The sequence below is a fragment of the Oncorhynchus kisutch genome, linkage group LG2 (genome assembly GCF_002021735.2).
Source record: "Oncorhynchus kisutch isolate 150728-3 linkage group LG2, Okis_V2, whole genome shotgun sequence".
NCBI classification, from domain to species: domain Eukaryota; kingdom Metazoa; phylum Chordata; class Actinopteri; order Salmoniformes; family Salmonidae; genus Oncorhynchus; species Oncorhynchus kisutch.
In genome coordinates this window covers 68704872-68729207 of record NC_034175.2, presented here as the reverse complement: position 1 = coordinate 68729207, position 24336 = coordinate 68704872, and the positions used below count along the sequence as shown (strand labels likewise).

Here is a 24336-nt window from a genome sequence, read left to right as displayed (position 1 = left end):
TTCCTTAACCTTCTATAACAAAGCCATCACCTACAGAGAGATGAACCTGGAGAAGAGTCCCCTAAGCAAGCTGGTCCTCCAAGAACGCAATTAAACTCAACCAAATCACGAGAAAACTAAAATAAATTTACTTGACACATTGGAAACAATCAACAACAAAAAAACTGCGCAAACTAGAATGCTATTTGGCCCTAAACAGAGAGTATACAGTGGCAGAATTCCTGACCACTGTGACTGATCCAAACTTAAAGAAAGCTTTGACTATGTATAGACTCAGTGAGAATAGCCTTGCTATTGAGAATGGCTGCCATAGGCAGACCTGGCTCTCAAGAAAAGACAGGCTATGTGCACACTGCCCACAAAATGAGATGGAAACTGAGCTTCACTTCCTCACCTCCTGCCAAATGTAGGACCATATTAGAAACACATATTTTCCTCAGATTACAACAGACCCACAAAGAATTTGAAAACAAACCCAATTTTGATAAACTCTCATATCTACTATGTGAAATACCACAGTGTGCCATCACAGCAGCAAGATTTGTGGCAATATTTGTCACAAGAAAAAGTGAAGAACAAACACAATTGTAAATACATATCTGTTTATTTATTTACCTTTTTGTTCTGTACTTTAACTATTTGCACATCGTTACAACACTGTAGATAGACATAATATGACATTTGAAATGTCTTTATTCTTTTGGAACATTTGTGAGTTTATTGTTTACTGTTATTTATTTTTGGTTTATTTCTCTTTTGTTTGCCTGTTTCACTTGCTTTGGCAATGTAAACATATGTATTCCATGCCAATAAATCCCTTAAATTGAAATTGAATTGGCGGTAGGGGGAGGTGGAGAGGGAGGGGAGCTGAGTGTAACATGTTTAGGGAGGACAGCTTTCATGGACCAGAAGCTTTATTCACCCAGGAATAATCAGCTACAGACTAGAGAAAGATGTATTCTCCCAATCAGTCAGATGAACAAACATACAGTATTTCAAACATAATGTATTCCAACCCATAGCTGCCATTGTGTCTAGGGTGAGAGAGACATCTATAGTCTGATTCATCTATAGCAGGTAAATATAAACACACACACACACACACTACCGAGATATCTAATGATAAAAGTGAGTTGATTGCTTTTTTTCTTGTTTGCTCAGCTGGAGAGACAGAGGGGGTAATCTCAGGCTTCTGTCTGTGTCTCTCTCACTCTGTGTGTGTGTGTTTTATTGTAATTGGGCAAACAGAAAAGGAATATAGATGAGGGTGGCTGAGGGAATTTTAGAAACACTTCAAATAAGGTCTGTGTTTCGTATAGGCTTTTGATAACCATGTAAATGTCACTCGGACAAGGTGACTTTTATCAATATATTCGGCTATTATGACATCATAGAGCCTCTGACTCTGCAGATCTCTGATTTATGCAAATCTCAGATAATCTCAGATAATCTCAATCGTTTCGTTCTGGACATAACCACCATTTGTTTTTGTTCCGTTCCATTGTTCCGACCAGCAAAATAAAGTCCTGAACTGGTTCTCACCCTCCAAAAAGTACCGGTTCTTATCGTTCTTTTGTGTTTTTCTTTAATTTAGCTCATTAGATAACTTCCTCAATTAGTGCGGATAGAGCAACTTGCTATGGAGCAGACAAGCTAGATGCGACAGACCTTTTGCAGGTGGGGAAAGAGGGTGGAGGAGGAGGCTCATCTTGTGATGACATGCGTTATCTCAATTACACCCACATCATTATACCTACGGAGGAGCGGCCTCTATGGAGGAACTTTGCATTTCTTTGAACTTATGAGAGTTGGCTAGACCAGAGCAAGCTAGGTAACAAGCTTGTGTGTGCAGAGCGGTAGCAGAATTAGAAACATGTCTTCCCTTTTTATAGTTAATACATCCAATGTGAAACATGATAACGATAGTATCCCTAACTAGCATTGTAAAAGTAAATTAATTCTTGACTAATAAAAAAAGTATCTTTCCCTATCTTCTGAATGGGGTTTGCAACGTTATGGGGGGTAGCCTACACATGTGCACACACTGGCAAATATTTCCTGCCAGACTCTTACTGAGTGGCAGGCAGACTGACTGAAATAAGTTTCTGAGTGAAAGAGTGAGGGCTTTGAATAGGGGCTTTGTTGCATTTTTTTGTGGGACAAAAAAAAAAAAAATCCCAAAGCTACTTAGCACCTAGACTCAGGACATACAATAATAGAGCTGAAGAACTCAACATAGAGCCAATCTTTCTGTAGATGGTTATTAGTTCTCTGATGGACTCACAGGCAGCATAATCAAAGGCTATTATTAATGCTGTGTTAGTGTAGCTAGTTCTACTCTCTCTCTACCTTGCAGAAATGACCAGTCTAACATGCTATTTCACATCTCTCCTCCCTATAATTGCTTTTCGATACGGTTACTTTGTTTGTTAGATCTGAAATGGCAATCACTGTCTGAGCCCCGAAAACATGAGACGGGAAATGTGATTGCCGCATCTTGTAAATGTCTCCCCTCTGCAGATCGATATATAGCGTTTTTAGGGCCTAGGGACAGTGACAGAAGGTACTCTTGGATTTCTGTTTTGTGTTGCTGTTCTGTTTAGGTAGAGCAGGGAAAGAACGTTCCACGTTGTCAGAGGCAGAACTGTTTCATCTCATTGTTTTGAGACGTCTTTGAGTTTCACACGCACACACAAACACAGGAAGGAGGGAGGGAGAGAAGGAAGGAAGGAAGGAAGGAGGAGGTAGTTAGGGGAAGAGAGGGGTGGGAGAAAGAGAAAGGAGAGTAAAAAGAGGGATCAAAGTTGAGCATAGAGGGATATTCGAGGTGAGTGATTATGTGTCTGCTCTGATTGGGTTAGACAGTGGTCAAATCTAGTACCAGGCTAGAGTCTCATCTATTACAGGTAGATTACTAGGGATCATTTACGATCATAGTTGGGCTCCTGGTCCTGTGCTCAAACAGAATCTCAGAGTAAGAGTACTGATCTAGGATCAGGTTCCCCTGTCCATAACATACAAAACGGATCCTATTGTCTATCAGCACTCTAAGACTTTGTGAATACGGGTCCTGGCCTTGTTTGGCCCCTGAGATGACCATGGGGCCTGAATGTGTCTACTTTCAACAACCTTAAACACTATAATAAATTCCTTATCGATGCAACAACTTGGGACTGTCATGACAGCTTGTAAGCTATTGAACAAAATACACTCCTAGTGTTTTGTGCTGTGTATTATTAGTCTATTATAGCATTGTACCTATGTAGCTGCTTATGTCACCCCTACTAAGGAGGACCGGCTGTAAGCTGGTTTTGGTCCTCTGAATAGTAGAGGCAAGGCAATCGGACAACAATGAAAACATTTACCTCTGCCAACACACACACACACACACACACACACACACACACACACACACACACACACACACACACACACACACACACACACACACACACACACACACACACACACACACACACACACACACACACACACACACACACACACACACACACACAAGTGGCTCCATCTCTACATTTACTGTTGTCATGGTAACGAGGCTGTCCTCACAATCTTGTTGCCCAGTAATAAGCACTGTGTGTATTGAAACTGGTAGAAGCCAGATGAGCATATGTTTGTGTGTTGCGGTGGATGTTTTGTAACCCAAGATCTTTCATGTTTAAACGCTGAGATGACGGTGTACTCCTGTGGTTTAGTTCCTTGGGTGTGCACATGTGTGCATAGGTGTTGGTGCTGTGTATGTGCGTGTGACTGTGTATTTATCATACAAACTCTGTAGTTTCATCTGTAGCATTTCTTAATATTATTCAGTTCCTTTGGCTTTGATGCCTCTGCGATCTGACAGGGGTGTCAGTGGCCTGACTGTGAACACTTTGAAAGCCTCTGGGTTGGGGTCAGTGATAAAGTAGTCTACAGTACTACTGCCAAGAGGTGAGCTATAGGTGTACCTACCGTAGGAGTCCCCTCGAAGCCTACCATTGACTATGTACATGCCCAGCGTGCGACAGAGCTGCAGGAGTTGTTGGTTATGTTGTTGTAGTTGTGCCTAGGGGGGCATATGGGGGAGGGAATGCTGTCACCTTCAGGCAGGTGTTTGTCCCCCTGTGTGCTGAGGGTGTTAGGTTCTTGTCCAGGCATTTAGGTCGCCACAGACTAGTACATGTCCCTGGGCCTGGAAATGATTGGTTTCCCCCTCCAGGGTGGAGAAGCTGTCTTCATTAAAGTGGGGGGATATAGGTAGCACACAGGAGGACATTTTTCTGTCATGAAGTGGCCCTTTCTGGGTGTAGATCGTGTCTCCTCCCCCTCTCTTTCACTCTCTCTCCTACATCCAGGTTTTGTTATCTCAGGTCATAAATTCCTGGTGGAGACTCTCACCCCATGGTCATGCAGAAAGAGTGGGATAGAGCACAGAGAGAATAAAGGACTTCACTTGGCCGAACTCCTAAATCCCCAAAATGGGAGATTAAACACTATTGCTACTTTTGAGAATGTGGGAATAGTCCATGGACACTTAAGGGACAGTTGTGACGAGTGTGTTTTCATTTGGTGATCTCATGACGTACAAGAAACACACATAACTATATCTCTTAAAGTGTACATTTCCCAGCTGTCAGGTTTACATGTAAATAATGTGAAAAGTATGTGATTAAACATGAAACTATTTGTGAAAATATGTAATGTGATATTAACCTTCTAAATGAGAGTATGGATTCTGTCAATTATATGCATATTCTAGCATCTTGTCCTGACAAAATATCCCGTTTACTACGGGAACATTTTTTCCCCAAAAATGAAAATAGTGCCCCCTAGTCACAAAAGGTAGAACTACAACTCTACCAAAAGACTATTCCACGTGGAACATTGGCTACACAGCTGCAATTGGTTAAACTCTGAGACTATTGATCCCTACAGAATAAGAGGAAAATCTTAGACACTAATTACTAGTCTGTAGCTAGAAATTATGTAAAGTTAGGATGAGAATACAGACATCCGCAGAAACATCTATTCTATGAGAACATTTCCAAAGGGTACTCTGAAGTATCCATTCTAACAACCACAAAAGACTTTGATCTTAGGGGAAACACAACCAGAGAGACACTGATGAACTCTCCAGCAGACGGACCGGATTCCAACAGAGAAGACAACAACGACATCCAAGCGTAAATATGATTAGAAATTTATTTTTGAATGAGTTGCCATTCAGGGGCAAAGGATTAGCATTTCAATTAATATAGTTATAGACTGTGTGTGATGAATCCATTTGTCTTTCCCGCTCTTTCTCAGTCCACAGCCCATTCCTTTTGTCTACCAAGCCGTCATATCAGCTTAGCCCACTAGGGACTTTCCTATCATTGTTAGTAACCAGTATCTACTGTTTGTTTGTGATGTATTTCTGTGATTATTTAGTTAGTTAGTAAATAAATAATGAAGCCAATTTGTATATTGCTGATTCATAATTTATGCCAGGGTTCGTGCAGATAACCAAGAATTCTATGACGTTCAGATGAAACCGATAGAAGGTAAAGAATAATTCATGATTGACTGCTATTAATGTAAAAGATCTGCAGATCTTTTACAGAGTGGATTCGGGAGATAGCCGCTCTATATAAGCTCATACTTATGTGGTGGCCCGGATTCCTAATGAGTAGTTATTGATTATAGCCTGATTATTGCCTGATTCATTAATCAAATAATGAACGTTAAGTCATTTATTTGAAAATAGCATCTCATTTAACCATACTAGGGACATGACATTTCTCTGTTAAGATCATTTCCTTTTTGAATTTCTAGCCAAATATAAAATGAGAAGGGGAAAAAATATTTGATTCTGCAGAGCAACACACTGTTACCTGGCTCAGAGACGTGTCACCCTGTCTGTCCACACACACACACACACACACACACACACACACACACACAGTCTGACAGACATTTAACACACCACACCCAGTAGGGAGTGGAGTGAGTGACGGTGCACTCACAGACCACAGACCATATCTATGGCACGAACAAAACAGGATTCACACCAAAAAGAGTTTCCCCATGTCAGTCACTGTCTGCAGCTATGACAACAGATGTACAAGAAAAAGTATGTGAACACTTTGGAATTATCTGGATTTCTGCATGAATTGGTCTTAAAATTACATCTTACAACAGACAAACACAGTAGATTAATAACAAACAATTTGTTGTATTTTTCTTTGTCTATATTGAACACATTGAACACATTATTTAAACATTCACAGTGTAGGTTGGAAAAAGTATGTGAACCCCTAGGCTAATGACTTCTCCAAATGTTATTTTACCTTTATTTAACCAGGCAAGTCAGTTAAGAACAAATTCTTATTTTCAATGATGGCCTAGGAACTGTGGGTTAACTGCCTGTTCAGGGGCAGAATGACAGATTTGTACCTTTTCAGCTCGGGGGTTTGAACTTGCAACCTTCCGGTTACTAGTCCAATGCTCTAACCACTAGGCTACCCTGCCACCCCTAATTGCTAATTGGAGTCAGGAGTCAGCTAACCAGGAGTACAATCATTGAGATGAGATTGGAGATGCTGGTTAGAGCTGCCCTGCCCTATAAAAAACACTCACAAAATTAGAGTTAGCTATTCACAAGAAGCATTACCTGATGTGAACCATGCCTCGAACAAAAGAGATCTCAGAAGACCCAAGATTAAGAATTGTTGAATTGCATAAACCTGGAAAGGGTTTCAAAAGTATCTCTAAAAGCCTTGATGTCCATCAGTCCACGGTAAGACATTGTCTATAAATAGAGAAAGTTCAGCACTGTTGCTACTCTCTCTAGGAGTGGCCGTCCTGCAAAGATCACTGCAAGAGCACAGCGCTGAATGCTCAATGAGATTAAGAAGAATCCTAGAGTGTCAGCTAAAGACCTACAGACATCTCTGGAACATGCGAACATCTCTGTTGACGAGTCTACGACATGTAAAACACTAAACAATAATGGTGTTCATGGGAGGGCCCTACAGAAGCCACTGCTGTCCAATAAAAACATTACTGCACGTCCTGAAGTTCGCAAAATAGTATCTGGGTGTTCCACAGTGCTACTGGCAAAATATTCTGTGAACAGATGAAACTAAAGTTGAGTTGTTTGAAGGAACACACAACACTATGTGTGGAGAAAAAAGGCACAGCACAGCACAGCACACCAACATCAAAACCTCAACTGTAAAGTATGGTGAAGGATGCATCATGGTTTGGGGCTGCTTTGCTGCCTCAGGGCCTGGACAGCTTGCTGTCATCAACGGAAAAATGAATTCCAAAGTTTATCAAGACATTTTGCATCTGTCCACCATTTTGCATCTGTCCACCAATAGAAGCTCAACAGAAGTTGGGTGATGCAACAGGACAACGACCCAAAACACAGAAGTAAATCAACAACAGAATGCCTTAAACAGAAGAAAATATGCCTTCTGGAGTCCTGACCTTCTGGAGTGGCCCAGTCAGAGTCCTGACCTTCTGGAGTGTCCCAGTCAGAGTCCTGACCTTCTGGAGTGGCCCAGTCAGAGTCCTGACCTTCTGGAGTGGCCCAGTCAGAGTCCTGACCTTCTGGAGTGGCCCAGTCAGAGTCCTGACCTTCTGGAGTGGCCCAGTCAGAGTCCTGACCTTCTGGAGTGGCCCAGTCAGAGTCCTGACCTTCTGGAGTGGCCCAGTTAGAGTCCTGACCTTCTGGGGTGGCCCAGTTAGAGTCCTGACCTCAAGCAGATTGAGATGCTGTGGCATGACCTCAAGAGAGTGGTTCACACCAGACATCCTAGGAATATTGCTGAACTGAAACCGGTTTGTAAAGAGGAATGGTCCAAAATTCCTCCTGACCGTTGTGCAGGTCTGATCCGCAACTACAGAACACGTTTGGTTGAGGTTATTGCTGTCATAGGAGGGTCAACCAGTGATTAAATCCAAGGGTTCACATACTTTTCCCACCCTGCACTGTGAACAGTGTGTTCAATAATGACATGAATAATTGTTTGTGTATAATTGTTTGTTTGTGTGTTATTAGTTTAAGCAGACTGTGTTTATATATATTGTTGTGACTTAGATGAAGATCAGACCAAATTTGTTGACCAATATATGCAGAAGTCCAGGTAACTCCAAAGGGTTCACATACTTTGTCTTGCCACAGTATGTGTTCAAATGAGTTCTCTACCACTGCATGATGAAAGAGTTAGTGAAATGACACACTATTCCCTGTATAGCGCACTACTTCTGACCAGAGTGCCATGCAGAGCCCTAGGCTAAATGAGAAGTGGGTTACCATGTATTGGAGCTGAAGGTAGCCTAGTGGTTAGAGCGTTGGCGCGTTGGCCAGTAACTGAAAGGTTACTGGTTACCCAATTTCAAACTCAGTGCCTCTTTGCTTGACATCATGGGAAAATCAAAATAAAGACCTCAGAATTTTTTTTGCAGACCACCACAAGTCTGGTTCATCCTTGGGAGCTCCTTCAGTGTTATCTTTGGTCTTGTTGTTGTATCTCTGATTAATGTCCTCCTTGGCTGGTCCGTGAGTTTTGGTGGGCGGCTCTCTCTTGGTAGGTTTTTTGTGGTGCCATATTCTTTCTATTCTTCGTGGGATGTTCAAAGTTTATGATATTTTCTTATAACCCAATCCTGATCTGTACTTCTCCACCACGTTGTCCCTGACCTGTTTGGAGAGCTCCTTGGTCTTCATAGTGCCGCTTGCTTGGTGGTGCCCCTTGCTTAGTGGTGTTGCAGACTCTGGGGCCTTTCAGAACAGGTGTATATATATACTGAGATCATGTGACACTTAGATTGCACACAGGAGGACTTTATTTAACTAATGATGTGACTTCTGAAGGTAATTGTTGCACCAGATCTTATTTAGGGGCTTCATAGCAAAGGGGGGAATACATATGCACCACTTTCCGTTTTGTATCTCTATTTTTTTTTAAACAAGTTATTTTTTTCATTTCACTTCACCAATTTTGACTATTTTGTGTATGTCGATTACATGATATCCAAATAAACATGAATTTAAATGACAGGTTGTAATGTAACAAAATAGGAAAAATGCCAAGGGGGATAAATACTTTTGCAAGTCACTGTAGTGATGGAGAACTCATGTGAACACAGAGTTGGAAAGAAAAAGCCATACTGTATCTCAGGCTGGTCAATAAAAGATTAAGATGGGCAAAAGAACACAGACACTGGACAGAGGAACTCTGCCTAGAAGGCCAGCATCCCGGAGTCGCCTCTTAACTGTTGACGTTGAGACTGGTGTTTTGTGGGTACTATTTAATGAAGCTGTCAGTTGAGGACTTGTGAGATGTCTGTTTCTCAAACTAGACACTTGTCCTCTTGCTCAGTTGTGCACCAGGGCCTCCCACTCTTTCTATTCTGTTTGCGCTGTTCTGTGAATGGAGTAGCACACATTGAGTTGCACAAGATCTATATTTTCTTGTCAATTTCTCACATGGAATTACCTTCAGTTTTCAGCTGTGCTAACATATTTGCAAAAGGGTTATCTAATGATCAGTTAACAACAAATGGATCATTATCATTTTAAAAGGCTATTTTAAAATTGACAAAAAAAAAATGCTTTTCTTGCAAAAACAAGGGCATTTCTACATGACCCCAAACTTTTGAACGGTAGTGTAAGCTTTGCACAGTGACAAGTCACGCTCCTGAATAAGGTTTGAGTGTGTCAGCCTGATGGAACCACCCTTTTTGAACAAACTGCATATAATGATGGGTTAAGAAAATACACATCAGACCAGAGGGCCATAAAGCTGCAGCTAACGTTTAAAGTGGTCTGAACTCTGAATCTCAACATGAGGTAGAGACGATAAACTTACCTCCCGGACAATCGCTGGTACAGCTGATTAGCTGTCTTAAGTAAAGTATCTTTGAAAGTGATATTAAGTGGGACCATTCTACTACTCTGTTCAAACCATCATATTACGTTACTCTCATCACCCCACTGGGAACCATCGGCACGGCTGGCTAGCCTATCTTCAAAGAAGCATCTTCCAGTGCGAATGGAGGGAGAAACTCTGTAGTTTTGTTCAGGACTACACGACAAGTCACCGGATACCGGACAACTGCAGAGGAGAACAACAGAAGACTTGTTGGAACCTTTTTGGACAATCAGAGCCTTACAAGCGTGCCGCAAAAAGGCCCAACCCCCTTTCCAAGGTGGCCCGGTTCCGAGAGCGATACACGGTGAACCAAGGGTTTCATCCATGATTTCTTACTCCAAGCGGGCGGTGGTTCGTGTGCAAAATATAGGATTACTGTATGTGAGAGTAGTTTCTAAGTGTACCAATGTTAAGTGTTTCTGTCCATCTCTCTCTCTCTCGCCCTCCATGTCTTTTTTAACAAGCAGCCATATTGTTGTCAGTCCGCTAGGGACCTGTTTTTAACGTATTAAGTGTGTATGTTACCATTTAAGTAGCTTGTAAATATATCATTAAACCAATTTGTGTAGTACTGAACCATATGGCACCGGAGAGGATGGCTGACGTTTTACGTGCTCCTAACCAATTGTGCTATTTTTTATTTTATTTTTTGTGTTGTTTAACTTATTTTTTAACTTATTTTGTCCATAATGTTGCTTCTACTGTCACTTATGACTGAAAATCAATTCTGGACATCAGAACAGTGATTACTCACCTCGAACTGGAAGAAGCTTTTTCCTTTTAATGAGACCGAAGCGAAGTACATACTGCTTTCTCGGGAACAGGCCCAAATCCCTGTCATTTGCATGAAGAAAAAAGACGGAGAAAAAGGGTGCGGAGGTCGGGCTGCCTTTTGAGAATTCGTAGGAGATCAAATTAACTCCCAACTCCTCCCTCTAAATACAACCCATATTTATGTTTATTTATTTTCCCTTTTGTACTTTAACTATTTGCTCATAATATTAAAGTTGAAATGTTTTTTTTTTACTTTTGTGAGTGTTTGTTTCCGTGTCTGTGTTTTTCACCACACAGTACTGTTTTGGGTTTAGTTCGTTCCACATTTATTGTTTTTGTATTTCAGTCGTGTTCATGTGTAGTATTTCTTATTAAAAGAACCATGGACACTTATATTGCATTTTGGTCCTCCGATCCTTCTCGCCTCTCCTCTTCGGAAGAAGAGGAGGAAGTCCCTTACATTGTTCTTTATCTATTTCACTTGCTATGGCAATGTAAACATATGTTTCCCATGCCAATAAAGCCCTTAAATTGAAATGTTATTGAGAGAGAGCAAGAGAGAGAGAAACAGGAATTGAGAGGGAAGCAGAGACCTTCATTTTCCCAGAGAAGTCATTATCTTCTAGCATTTTATTAAAAAACTCACTGACCTTTTCCTCAATGGTAGTAATCCCTTTAGGGCCATTCTCCATGCTTCACTCGGCCATTCTCCGTCGTTCACCCAGCCATATTCTCCGTGGTTCACCCAGCCATATTCTCTGTGGTTCACCCAGCCATATTTTCCATGCCTTACTCCATAGTGGAGAGTAAACAACCCAGCACCACTCCACGTTCTACTGCAAACACTATCCCAATAACCCTATCCTGTATCAATACTTCAAAATAGTCTCTTTTGTACCTTTATACAGTATTCACTGCATTGTATACTGAACAACAATTTAAAAAGCAACAATTTCAATGATTTTATTGAGTTACAGTTCATATACGGAAATCAGTCAATTGAAATAAATTCATTGGGCCTAATCTATGGATTTCACATGACTGGGCAGGGGCGAAGTCTTGAGTGGGCCTGGAAGGCTATAGGCCCACCCCCTGGGGGGCCAGGCCTTTGTAATTAGAATGAGTTTTCCCCCACAAAAAGGTTTTATTGCAGACAGAAATACTCCTCAGTTTCATCAGCTGTCCAGGTGGCTGGTCTCACACAATCCAGCTGGTGAAGAAGCCGGATGTGGAGGTCCTGGGCTGGCATGGTTACATGCGGTCTGCGGTTGTGAAGCATGTTGGACATACTGACAAATTCTCTAAAACGATGTTGAAGGCTGCTTATAGTAGAGAAATGAACATTACATTCCTGCAGTCAGCATGCCCCATTCCTGCTCCCTCAACTTGAGACATCTATGGCATTGTGTTGTGTGACAAAACAGCACATTTTAAAGTGGCCTTTTAATGTCCCCAGCACAAGGTGCACCTGTGTAATGATCATGCTGTTTAATCAGCTTCTTGATATGTCTCTACTTCCAAGTGAAAGGGAAAACACCCATTGAATGTAAAAGGCTCTTTCAGAGAATGTGCCTCTCTCTCTCTCAATTCAATTCAATTTGCTTTATTGGCATGACGTAACAACGTAAAAATCTAATCAAAATTGTCAACGGTACAACAGTAACAACAATAACCAAGGGTCAAAATAACCATACATTGAACAATAACAATAAGCATACAGTAGAGTACATGTGCAGGTTGATTGGTCTGTCAGACACTGTCCCTCAACTTATGGCAGGCAGCAATGTAGTGCGCTGCCAACCCACAGCTCTCTGCGTCCTCCCCCAACAGGACGGGTAGCCTACTCTCATCAGAGAGGTCTTTGAAACCTTGAATAAGGGTTTCAAATCTGGGGAAATTACACTCTAATGGTTTTATATTTTTGACATTTTGTCAGGAAATGCAGCTCTGTCTCAGGTTCTGCTGTTGTGCAGTGGTTGCACAGCCTTTCCTCTACAGGGAGCCAGGTTTTCCTGTGTCTACCCTTCTCAATGGCAAGGCTGTGCTCACTCAGCCTGTACTTTGTCAAAGTTTTTCTAAGGTTTTGATCAGTAACCATGGTCAAATATTTAGCCACGGTGTACTGTCGATTTAGGGCCAGATAGCACTGCATTTTGCTTTGTGTTTATGCTTGTGTTTACCAATTGCACTTTATGCTGCAATTGGTTCAATGACATATTCAATTAGTTTTAGCCACATTTTAATAGGTATTTCAATTTGAATTAGCTTTTTAATGGCGTAGAATGCCCTGCGTAATTTCCCTCTCAGTTCATTCACTTCCCCATTAAGGTGTCCAGTTGAGCTTATTTTTAAACCTAAGTAGTTGTAGTGTGTGCAGTACTCTATATATTTTGTACCAATTGAAAACTTTGGTGTCACGTGACTAGGGTGGGCATTCTAGTTTCTTTATTTCTATGTTTTGGCCGGTTATGGTTCTCAATCAGGGACAGCTGTCTATCATTGTCTCTGATTGGGAATCATACTTAGGCAGCATTTTTCCCACCTGTGTTTTGTGGGTAGTTAATTTCTGTTTTCTGTATAGTTTATGCACCTGACAGAACTGTTTCGGTATTCCCTCTTGTTTATTTTGTTCGAGTGTTTTGTGATCAAATAAAATCATGAACGCTTACCCCGCTGCGCTTTGGTCCGATCCTCATTACGACGAGAGCCGTGACATTTGGTCTAATTCCCTGAGATCTGGATCTTCTCTGGAAAATCATTATTTTAGTATTTTTGGGGTTTACTGCCAGGGCCCACATCTGGCAGTACTGCTTTACAGGTCCAGGCTCTGCTGTAGGCCATGTGCTGTGGGTGACAGCAGGCATAGGTCATCTGCGAAGAGTAGGCATTTAACTGAATGCCTACTCCACTGAACTGCGGAGACTAACACCAGGGGCTGAGGATTTTTCTAGAATAGTGGCCAATTCGTTGCTGTAAATTTTGAAGAGTGCAGAGCTCAGATTGCAACCCTGACGAAGGCCCCGCCCCTGGTTAAAGAATTCTGTTATTTTCTAGCCAATTTTAATGCTGCACGTATTGCCAGTATACATTGATTTAATTATGTCATGTTTTACCCCCTACACCACTTTCAATAACTTTGTAGAACAGTCCTGTATGCCAAATCGAATCAAAAGCTTTTTGGAAGTCAATAAGTATTTGGTATTATTTTGGTGGACATGTTTATCTCTCAGGGTGTGTAGGGTCTCAATATGATCAGTTGTACAATGTTTTGGTATTAATACAATTTGGCTTTTACTCAAGACATTGAGCTTATTAAGGAAGTTTAGAACTCATACATTTATAATACTACAGAAAACCTTCCCCCGGTTACTGTTCACACCAATGCCTCTGTAATTGTTAGGGTCAAATTTTTCTCCGTTCTTAAAGATTGGGGTTATGAGTCCTTGATGTCAGGGAAATAACCTACACTCAGGATCAAATTAAACAGTTTTAATATAGCCAATTGAAATGTTGCACTAGTGAGTTTGAGCATCTCATTTAGGATGCCATCAGGTCCGCATGCTTGTTTTACATTTGATGGCCTGAAGTTTCTTATAGAGCTCCTGGTCAGTAATTGGGGAGTCCAATGGATTTTGATTGTCCTTTATAGCTTTTTCTAATCCATTCAACTTCTCATGAATTTGGTGGTGTTCTGCGTTTGTGACAATTTGAACGGTGTTGTAGAGTGTATTAAAATGGGTTGTCCATATGTCACCATTTTGTATCGCTAATTCCTCTTGTTTCGATTATTATTATTTTTCTTCCAATTTTGCCAGAAGTTGTTTGTGTTTATGGACTCCTCAATTAGTGTCAGCTGCTGTTGTACTGTGCTTTTTTTGGTTCTGAGTGTATGTTTATAGAGTTTTAAAGTCTCACAGTTATGAAGACCAATTGTCGTCTGTGATCTTTTTCAATTGATCAATTTCAATTGTGCTTCTTTTGCCATTTGCCTGAATATATAGTTGATGTTTTTTACTGCTAGATTGATGCCTTCTTTACTGTGAGTGAATGTGGTCTCCAGAAAGTTTTCTAAGTGTGTTTGGATATTTTGCTTCCAGGTTGCTTTCTGGTATTCTTCTGTGCTGTTTTGTGCCCATCTGTATGCATTTCTGATGTTGTACAGCTTACTGGGCTGTGAATGTGTGGTTGTTTCTATGTTTTTTCTTTTGAGGAACAACGTAATTTGGCTCTGATCAAACAGAGGTGTTACTCGCTTGACAGTGAATGACTTGAGAGAGAAGGGGTCCATGTCTGTTTTCATATAGTCTACTGTGGCCAAGAGATGAGAAGCAGGTGAATCTCCCCAAAGAGTCCCCCCCGTAACCTACCATTGACAAAGTACAGACCCAGGCTTCTACAGAGCTGCAAACGATTATTTCTCTATCTCTCTCTGTCTCTCGCTGTCTCTGTGTGTGTGTGTGAGAGAATATGGCATCAGGCTCATTTCATGTCTTTTATTACACAATCATTGTTGTTTGTCCAATTCAGACAAATGACCTCTCTCCAAATGGAACTGAGCAACAAAGACATCCTTTGATGTTAGGAAGGATTCACTATTACACCCCCCCCTGCAAAATGTTGTTTATCAAAGCAATACTCAGAGTGAAGTTATCTTATTTTTCCAGAGTGCTGTTGGCATAAACAACAAAGTGAAACGGTCAGAGCTTGTTTTTGTTTTGAACAATTGAGTTTGTCTGACCTTTGGATAGAGAACACCTAATAGCATCAATTGAGCTTGTCTGACCTTTGGATAGAGAACACCTAATAGCATCAATTGAGCTTGTCTGACCTTTGGATAGAGAACACCTAATAGCATCAATTGAGCTTGTCTGACCTTTGGATAGAGAACACCTAATAGCATCAATTGAGCTTGTCTGACCTTTGGATAGAGAACACCTAATAGTATCAATTGAGCTTGTCTGACCTTTGGATAGAGAACACCTAATAGCATCAATTGAGTTTGTCTGACCTTTGGATAGAGAACACCTAATAGCATCAATTGAGCTTGTCTGACCTTTGGATAGAGAACACCTAATAGCATCAATTGAGCTTGTCTGACCTTTGGATAGAGAACACCTAATAGCATCAATTGAGCTTGTCTGACCTTTGGATAGAGAACACCTAATAGCATCAATTGAGCTTGTCTGACCTTTGGATAGAGAACACCTAATAGCATCAATTGAGCTTGTCTGACCTTTGGATAGAGAACACCTAATAGCATCAATTGAGCTTGTCTGACCTTTGGATAGAGAACACCTAATAGCATCAATTGAGTTTGTCTGACCTTTGGATAGAGAACACCTAATAGCATCAATTGAGCTTGTCTGACCTTTGGATAGAGAACACCTAATAGCATCAATTGAGCTTGTCTGACCTTTGGATAGAGAACACCTAATAGCATCAATTGAGCTTGTCTGACCTTTGGATAGAGAACACCTAATAGCATCAATTGAGCTTGTCTGACCTTTGGATAGAGAACACCTAATAGCATCAATTGAGCTTGTCTGACCTTTGGATAGAGAACACCTAATAGCATCAATTGAGCTTGTCTGACCTTTGGATAGAGAACACCTAATAGCATCAATTGAGCTTGTCTGACCTTTGGATAGAGAACACCTAATAGTATCAATTGAGCTTGTCTGACCTTTGGATAGAGAACACCTAATAGCATCAATTGAGCTTGTCTGACCTTTGGATAGAGAACACCTAATAGCATCAATTGAGCTTGTCTGACCTTTGGATAGAGAACACCTAATAGTATCAATTTACTTAACATAAATAGTACTCCCCAGAGTGGTGTGTGTGTGTGTGTGTGGGGGGGGGGATGTAGAAGCTTGGTAAAAGTATACTTAAACCCTGGTAGCTTTCCAGACTTAAGTGTGCTCTGGAGAGATGGAGGGATACATGTATGGAGGGATGGAGAGGGATGGGGGCCATAAAAACATTTAGACAGATGTGAGCACCTGTTGAGAGATTGCAACATGGACTGTGAAGAGGAATACAGTATGTATTTCTTTATCAAGTCCATCTCTCTCTCTCTCATTTTGTCCCTCTGTCTCTTGCGCACTTTCTATCTCTTTCTCTCTGGGACATTGCTGCCTGTGCGTCTTCTGTCTGAATGACCGCTTGACTGACAAAGGACAGAGAATCCACTGTGTGTGTGTGTGTGTATGTGTGTGTGTGTATGTGTGTATGTGTGTGTGTGTGTGTGTGCACGTACGTGTGTCATTGTGACCTTGTCTAGCTTCAACTGTAATTACACGTGTGAAATGTGATGTCTTATTGAATCACGCTATAGACAGAGATGGCCTTAGGGTCACTATGGTAACTGTGAAAGAATATAATGCACTCACACTGCAATGACAAACTGGTCTGAAGTCAATGCAACAGGCAGCCATTGGCTAAGTGAGCCTGCTGGAGGGACAGTGGACACCCATGCTGGAGACCCTAGTATCAACTCATCTGTCCACAACAATATTGAAAGGCCGGAAACAAGACCGCCAGATTATGATTGGGAGTAGTCTGACTGTTGAGCAGCAGAGGAAAACCAGACTAGTCTTATCTGTGGAGAAAGAATGTTGTGTCTTAAATTACACCCTATTACCCATGTAGGGAACTAGGATTCCTCAGATGTGTGTGTGTGTGTGTGTTGAGGGTGTGTTGAGGATGTGGAAGTCTTGTGCTCTTTCCTATTCTGCTTTCTATACTCACATGATATTGAGGTGAGCAGGTGGTCACCGAGTACAGGGGTCAAGAGGTCAGGGGTGGCATATACAGTATAGGGGCTTATGTGGTGAGAGAGAGAGAGAGAGAGAGAGAGAGAGAGAGAGAGAGAGAGAGAGAGAGAGAGAGAGAGAGAGAGAGAGAGAGAGAGAGAGAGAGAGAGAGAGAGAGAGAGAGAGAGAGAGAGAGAGAGAGAGAGAGAGAGAGAGAGAGAGAGAGAGAGAGAGAGAGAGAGAGAGAGAGAGAGAGAGAGAGAGAGAGAGAGAGAGAGAGAGAGAGAGAGAGAGAGAGAGAGAGAGAGAGAGAGAGAGAGAGAGAGAGAGAGAGAGAGAGAATCTCTCTCTCTCTCTCTATCGCCACTGTGTTATCCTCAGTGCGGGTGAAGGGGTTTACGTCCACCATTGTTCCTGTACACAAGAGAGCAAAGGTAACTCAACTAAATGACTATCACCCCGTAGCACTCACTTCTGTCATCATAAAGTGCTTCCAGAGGCTAGTTAAGGATCATATCACCTCTACCTTACCTGACACTTTAGACCAACTTTAATGTGCTTACCGCCCTGGACTTCCTGAAGGGTTAAAGGTAGGAAACAACACCTCCACTTTACTGATCCTCAACACAGGGGCCCAGCAAGGGTGCATGCTCAGCCCCCTCCTGTACTCCCTGTTCACCGATGACTGCATGGCCATGCACGCCTCCAACTCAATCAAGTTTGCAGATGACACAACAGTAGTAGGCCTGATTACCAACAATAATGAGACAGCCTATAGGGAGGAGGTGAGGGCCCTGGGAGTGTGGTGTCAGGAAATTAAACTCACTCGACGTCAATACCCGGGCGCCTTCTACTGCCGGTACGGGGCACGGAACCCTGCCGATCATTCACGACTCGACTACGACTTCTTCTACTCGAGGGTGTACTCAACTGGCCTCTACATCGTGACCACCCCTGAATGCCCATCCGCAAGCCGCATCCCGCTAGCTGCTAGCTGTCTAGAGCATATTGGACTGTTAGCTGTATAGATCCATTGGGCAATTTCTTGGGCCACAATACCTATTTTGCCAATTGGACTTGGACCCCTCTGCTACTCGGAACCCTACTAATCCATCACGACTGGTCTATTGACGTCACCAACGCAGAGGCTAAAACAGACTTTACTCCGTCGAGACATCCCTCTAAGGCCCTTCTGCTAGCTTGCTAGCCCCAGTCTGCTAGCTTGTAGCCCCGGCCTGCTAGCTGTCTGAATCGCCGTGTCTCCAGCCAGCCCAACCACTCACTGGACCCCCATTGATCACCCGGCTATGCATGCCTCTCCCTAATATCAATATGCCTTGTCCATTACTGTCCTGGTTAGTGATTATTGTCTTATTTCACTGTAAAGCTTCTAGCCCTGCTCAATATGCCATAACCTACCATATAGTTCCACCTCCGACATAAGCGGTGACATCACCTGGCTTAAATGTTTCTAGAGACAATATCTCTCTCATCATTACTCAATGCCTCCAATGTACTCCTACCATACCTCTGTCTGTACATTACACCTTGAATCTATTCTCTCACACCCTGCAACCTGCTCCTTTTACTCTCTGCTCTGAACGCACTAAAAGACCAGTCCTGTTAGCCTTTAGCCCTACCCTCATCCTACTCCTCCTCTGTTCCCCTGGTGACGTAGCAGTTAATTCAGGCCCTGCAGTGCCTAGCTCCACTCCTACTCCCCAGGTGCTCTCACTTGTTGACTTATGTAACCGTAAAAGCTCATGCATGTTAACATTAGAAGCCTCCTCCCTAAGTTTGTTTTATTCACTGCTTTAGCACCCTCTGCCAACCCGGATGTCCTAGCCGTGTCTGAGTCCTGGCTTAGGAAGTCCACCAAAAACCCTGAAATTTCCATCACTAACTATAATATTTTCCCGACAAGATAGAACTGCCAAAGGGGGCGGTGTTGCAATCTACTGCAGAGATAGTCTGCAGAGTTCTGTTTTACTATCCAGGTCTGTACCCAAACAAATCAAACTTCTACTTCTAAAAATACATTTTTCCAGAAACAAGTCTCTCACTGTTAACGCTTGCTATAGACCACCCTCTGCCCCCAGCTGTGCCCTGGACACCATATGTGAATTGATTGCCCCCCATCTATCTTCAGAGCTCGTGCTGCTAGGTGACCTAAACTGTGACATGCTTACCACCCCGGCCATCCTACAATCTAAGCTTGATGCCCTCAATCTCACACAAATTATCAATGAACCCACCAGGTACAACCCCAAATCCGTAAACACGGGCACCCTCATAGATATCATCCTAACCAACTTGCCCTGCAAATACACCTCTGCTGCTTTCAACCAAGATCTCAGCGATCACTGCCTCATTGCCTGCATCCATAATGGGTCTGCGGTCAAACGACCACCCCTCATCACTGTCAAATGCCCTCTAAAACACTTCAGCGAACAGGCCTTTCTAATCGACCTGGCCTGGGTATCCTGGAAGGATATTGACCTCATCCCGTCAGTAGAGGATGCCTGGTTATTCTTTAAAAGTGCATTCCTCACCATCTTAAATAAGCATGCCCCATTCAATTTCTTTTTAACCAGGAACCGATATAGCCCTTGGTTCACTTCAGACCTGACTGCCCTTGACCAGCACAAAAACATCCTGTGGCATTCTGCATTAGCATTGAACAGTCCCCTTGATATGCAACTTTTCAGGGAAGTTAGGAACAAGTATACACAGGCAGTTAGGAAAGCTAAGGCTAGCTTTTTCAAGCAGAAATTTGTATCCTGTAGCACAAGCTCAAAAATGTTCTGGGACACTGTAAAGTTCATGGAGAATAAGAGCACCTCTTCCCAGCTACCCACTGCACTTGGAAACACTGTTAGCACCGATAAATCCACATAAATTGAGAAATTCAATAAGCACTTTTCTACGGCTGGCCATGCTTTCCACCTGGCTACCCCTACCCTGGTCAACAGCCCTGCGCTCCCCACAGCAACTCGCCCAAACCTCCCCCACTTCTCCTTCCCCAAAATCCAGATAGCTCATGTTCTGAAAGAGCTGCAAAATCTGGACCCCTATAAATCAGCCGGGATAGACAATCTGGACCCTATCTTTCTAAAATGATCTGCCAAAATTGTTGCAACCCCTATTGCTAGCCTCTCTCAACCTCGTATTGTCTGAGATTCCCATAGATTGGAAAGCTGCCACGGTCACATCCCCCTCTTCAAAGGGAGAGACACTCTAGACCCAAACTGCTACAGACCTATATCTATTCTACCCTGCCTTTCTAAGGTCTTTGAAAGCCAAGTTAACAAACAGATTACCAACCATTTCGAATCTCACCATACCTTCTCCGGTATGCAATCTGGTTTCAGAGCTGGTCATGGGTGCACCTCAGCCACGCTCAAGGTCCTAAACGATATCATAACCGCCATCGATAAGAGACATTACTGTGCAGGCGTATTCATCGACCTGGCCAAGGCTTTCGACTCTGTCAATCACAACATTCTTATTGGCAGACTCAACAGCCTTGGTTTCTCAAATGATTGCCTCGCCTGGTTCACCAACTACTTCTCCGATAGAGTTCAGTATGTCAAATCGGAGGTTCTGTCGTCCGGACCTCTGGCAGTCTCTATGGGTGTGCCACAGGGTTCAATTCCCGGGACGACTCTCTTCTCTGTGTACATCAATGATGTCGCTCTCGCTGCTGAGGATTCTTTGATCCACCTCTACACAGATGACACCATTCTGTATACCTCTGGCCCTTCTTTGGACACTGTGTTAACAAACCTCCAGATGAGCATCAATGCCATACAACTCTCCTTCCGTGGCCTCCAACTGCTCTTAAATGCGAGTAAAACCAAATGCATGCTCTTCAACCGATCGCTACCCACACCTGCCCACCCGTATAGCATCACTACTCTGGACGGTTCTGACATAGGTATTTTTAGTTGTCCACATATTCTATGTGTCTGGTTAGACTGTAAACTCTCATGCCAGACTCATGTTAAACATCTACAAACCAAAATTAAATCTAGAATCGGCTTCCTATTTCGTGAACAACATACCCTCATAAAATTGGCCATCCTACCGATTCTCCGCTTCGGCGATGTCATTTACAAAATAGCCTCCAACACTCTACTCAACAAATTGAATGCAGTCTATCACAGCGCCATCAGTTTTGTCACCAAAGCCCCATATACTACCCACCATTGCGACCTGTATGCTCTCTTTGGCTGGCTCTCGATTCACACTTGTCGCCAAACCCACTGGCTCCAGGTCATCTACAAGTCTCTGCTAAAGTCCCACCTCATCTCAGCTCACTGGTCACCATAGCAGCACCCACTCTACCTGCTGGAGCTGCAAGCGCTCCAGCAGGTAGATCTCACTGGTCACCCCCAAAGCCAATTCTTCCTTTGGCCGCCTCTCCTTCCAGTTCTCTGCTGCCAATGACTGGAACGAACTGCAAAATTCTCTGAAGCTGGAGACTCATACCTCCCTTTAAGCACCAACTGCCAGAGCAGCTCACCGATCACTGCACCTGTACATAGCTCATCTGTAAATAGCCCATCCAATCTAACTCATCCCCATACTGTATTTATTTATTTAACTTGCTCCTTTGCACCCTAGTATCTCTACTTGCACATTCATGTTCTGCACATCCTACCATTCAAATGTTTAATTGCTATATTGTAATTACTTCGCCACCATGGCCTATTTATTGCCTTTTCTCCCTTATCCTACCTCATTTGCACATGCTGAATAAATATTTTTCTACTGCATTATTGATTGTATGTTTGTTTATTCCATGTGTAACTCTGTGTTGTTGTATGTGTCGCACTGCTTTGCTTTATCTTGGCCAGGTCACAGTTGTAAATGAGAACTTGTTCTCAACTAGCCTACCTGGTTAAATAAAGGTGAAATTAATTAATTAAAACAAAACAAAGGAGCTGATTGTGGACTTCAGGAAACGGAGGAGGAAACGCCTCTATCCACATCGACTGGATCACAGTGGAGAAGGTAGAAAGCTTCAAGTTCCGCAGAGTACACGTGACTGACGATCTGAAATGGTCCACCCACACAGACAGTGGTGAAGAAGGCGCAACAGTGCCTCTTCGATCTCAGGAGACTGAAGAAATTTGGCTTGGCCCCTAAAACCCTCACAAACTTGTACAGTTGAGCGCATCTGTCGGGCTGTATCACCACCTAGTACGGCAACTACACCGCCCGCAACTGCAGGGCTCTCCAGAGAATGGTGCAGTCTGCCCAACGCATCACCAGGGTCAAACTACCTGCCCTCCAGGACACCTACAGCACCCGATGTCACAGGAAGGCCAACAAAAATCATCAAGGACATCAACCACCCGCGCTACGGCCTGTTCACCCCGCTATCATCCAGAAGGCGAGGTCAGTACAAGTTTATCGAAGCTGGGGCTGAGAGACTGAAAAACAGCTTCTATCTCAAGGCCATCACTGTTAAATAGCCATCACTAGCCGGCTTCCACCCCGTTACCTAACCCTGCACCTTAGAGTCTGCTGCCCTAGACTTTGGAATCCCTGGCCACTTTAATAATGTGTCTGGTTAGCCACTTTAATAATTTTTTAAATAATGTTTACATACTGCTTTACTCATCTCATCTGTGTGTGTATATACTGTATTCTATTCTACTGTATTTTACTCAATGCCTCTCCGACATTGCTCAATATAATATTTATATATTTCTTAATTCCATTCTTTTACTAGATTTGTGTGTATTGTTGTGTATTGTTAAATACTACTGCACTGTTGGAGCTCGGAACACAAGTATTTCTCTAGATACTACTGCACTGTTGGAGCTAGGAACACAAGTATTTCTCTAGATACTACTGCACTGTTGGAGCTAGGAACACAAGTATTTCTCTAGATACTACTGCACTGTTGGAGCTAGGAACACAAGTATTTCTCTAGATACTACTGCACTGTTGGAGCTAGGAACACAAGTATTTCTCTAGATACTACTGCACTGTTGGAGCTAGGAACACAAGTATTTCTCTAGATACTACTGCACTGTTGGAGCTAGGAACACAAGTATTTCTCTAGATACTACTGCACTGTTGGAGCTAGGAACACAAGTATTTCTCTAGATACTACTGCACTGTTGGAGCTAGGAACACAAGTATTTCTCTAGATACTACTGCACTGTTGGAGCTCGGAACACAAGTATTTCTCTAGATACTACTGCACTGTTGGAGCGAGGAACACAAGTATTTCTCTAGATACTACTGCACTGTTGGAGCGAGGAACACAAGTATTTCTCTACACCCGCAATAACATCTGCTAAATACATGTGACCAATAATGATTTGATTTTGATTTGATTTAAAGTTCCTAAATTATGACACCATTCATTATGACACCATTCATTATGACACCATTCATTATGACACCATTCATTATGACACCATTCTCCTTGATTCTTAGCAATGTTGTACTACTATTTTTACTGACTTGGCCAAAGCTTCTGATACGGTAGACCATTCCATTCTTGTGGGCCGGATAAGGAGTATTGGTGTCACTGAGGGGTCTTTTGCCTGGTTTGACATTTGAAATGTCTTTATTCCTTTGGAACTTCTGGGAGTGTGATGTTTACTGTTAATTTTTGTATTGTTTATTTCACTTTTGTTTATTATCTATTTCACTTGCTTTGACAATGTTAACCAATGTTTCCTTTGCCAATATAGCCTTTAAATTGAAATGTATCAGTGTTCCTCCACTGGGCCAAGGAGCTGTACCTCTAGCCTTCTGCTTTCTCACAGACTCATACTGTATCACAACCTGCCATATTACATGGTTCTCCTCTCCTGATCTACACAACAGAACAAAGCACAGGGAGGTTGATAGGGGGAAAG

The 24336-nt window shown here is 42.6% G+C and overlaps 1 protein-coding gene across 2 annotated transcripts in view; it reads left to right on the top strand.

Annotated features, from left to right (window-relative positions):
- LOC109870689 (amine oxidase [flavin-containing]) overlaps window positions 1–24336 on the top strand; it is a 67246-nt gene that overhangs the window by 10904 nt on the left and 32006 nt on the right. The window lies entirely within an intron of this gene.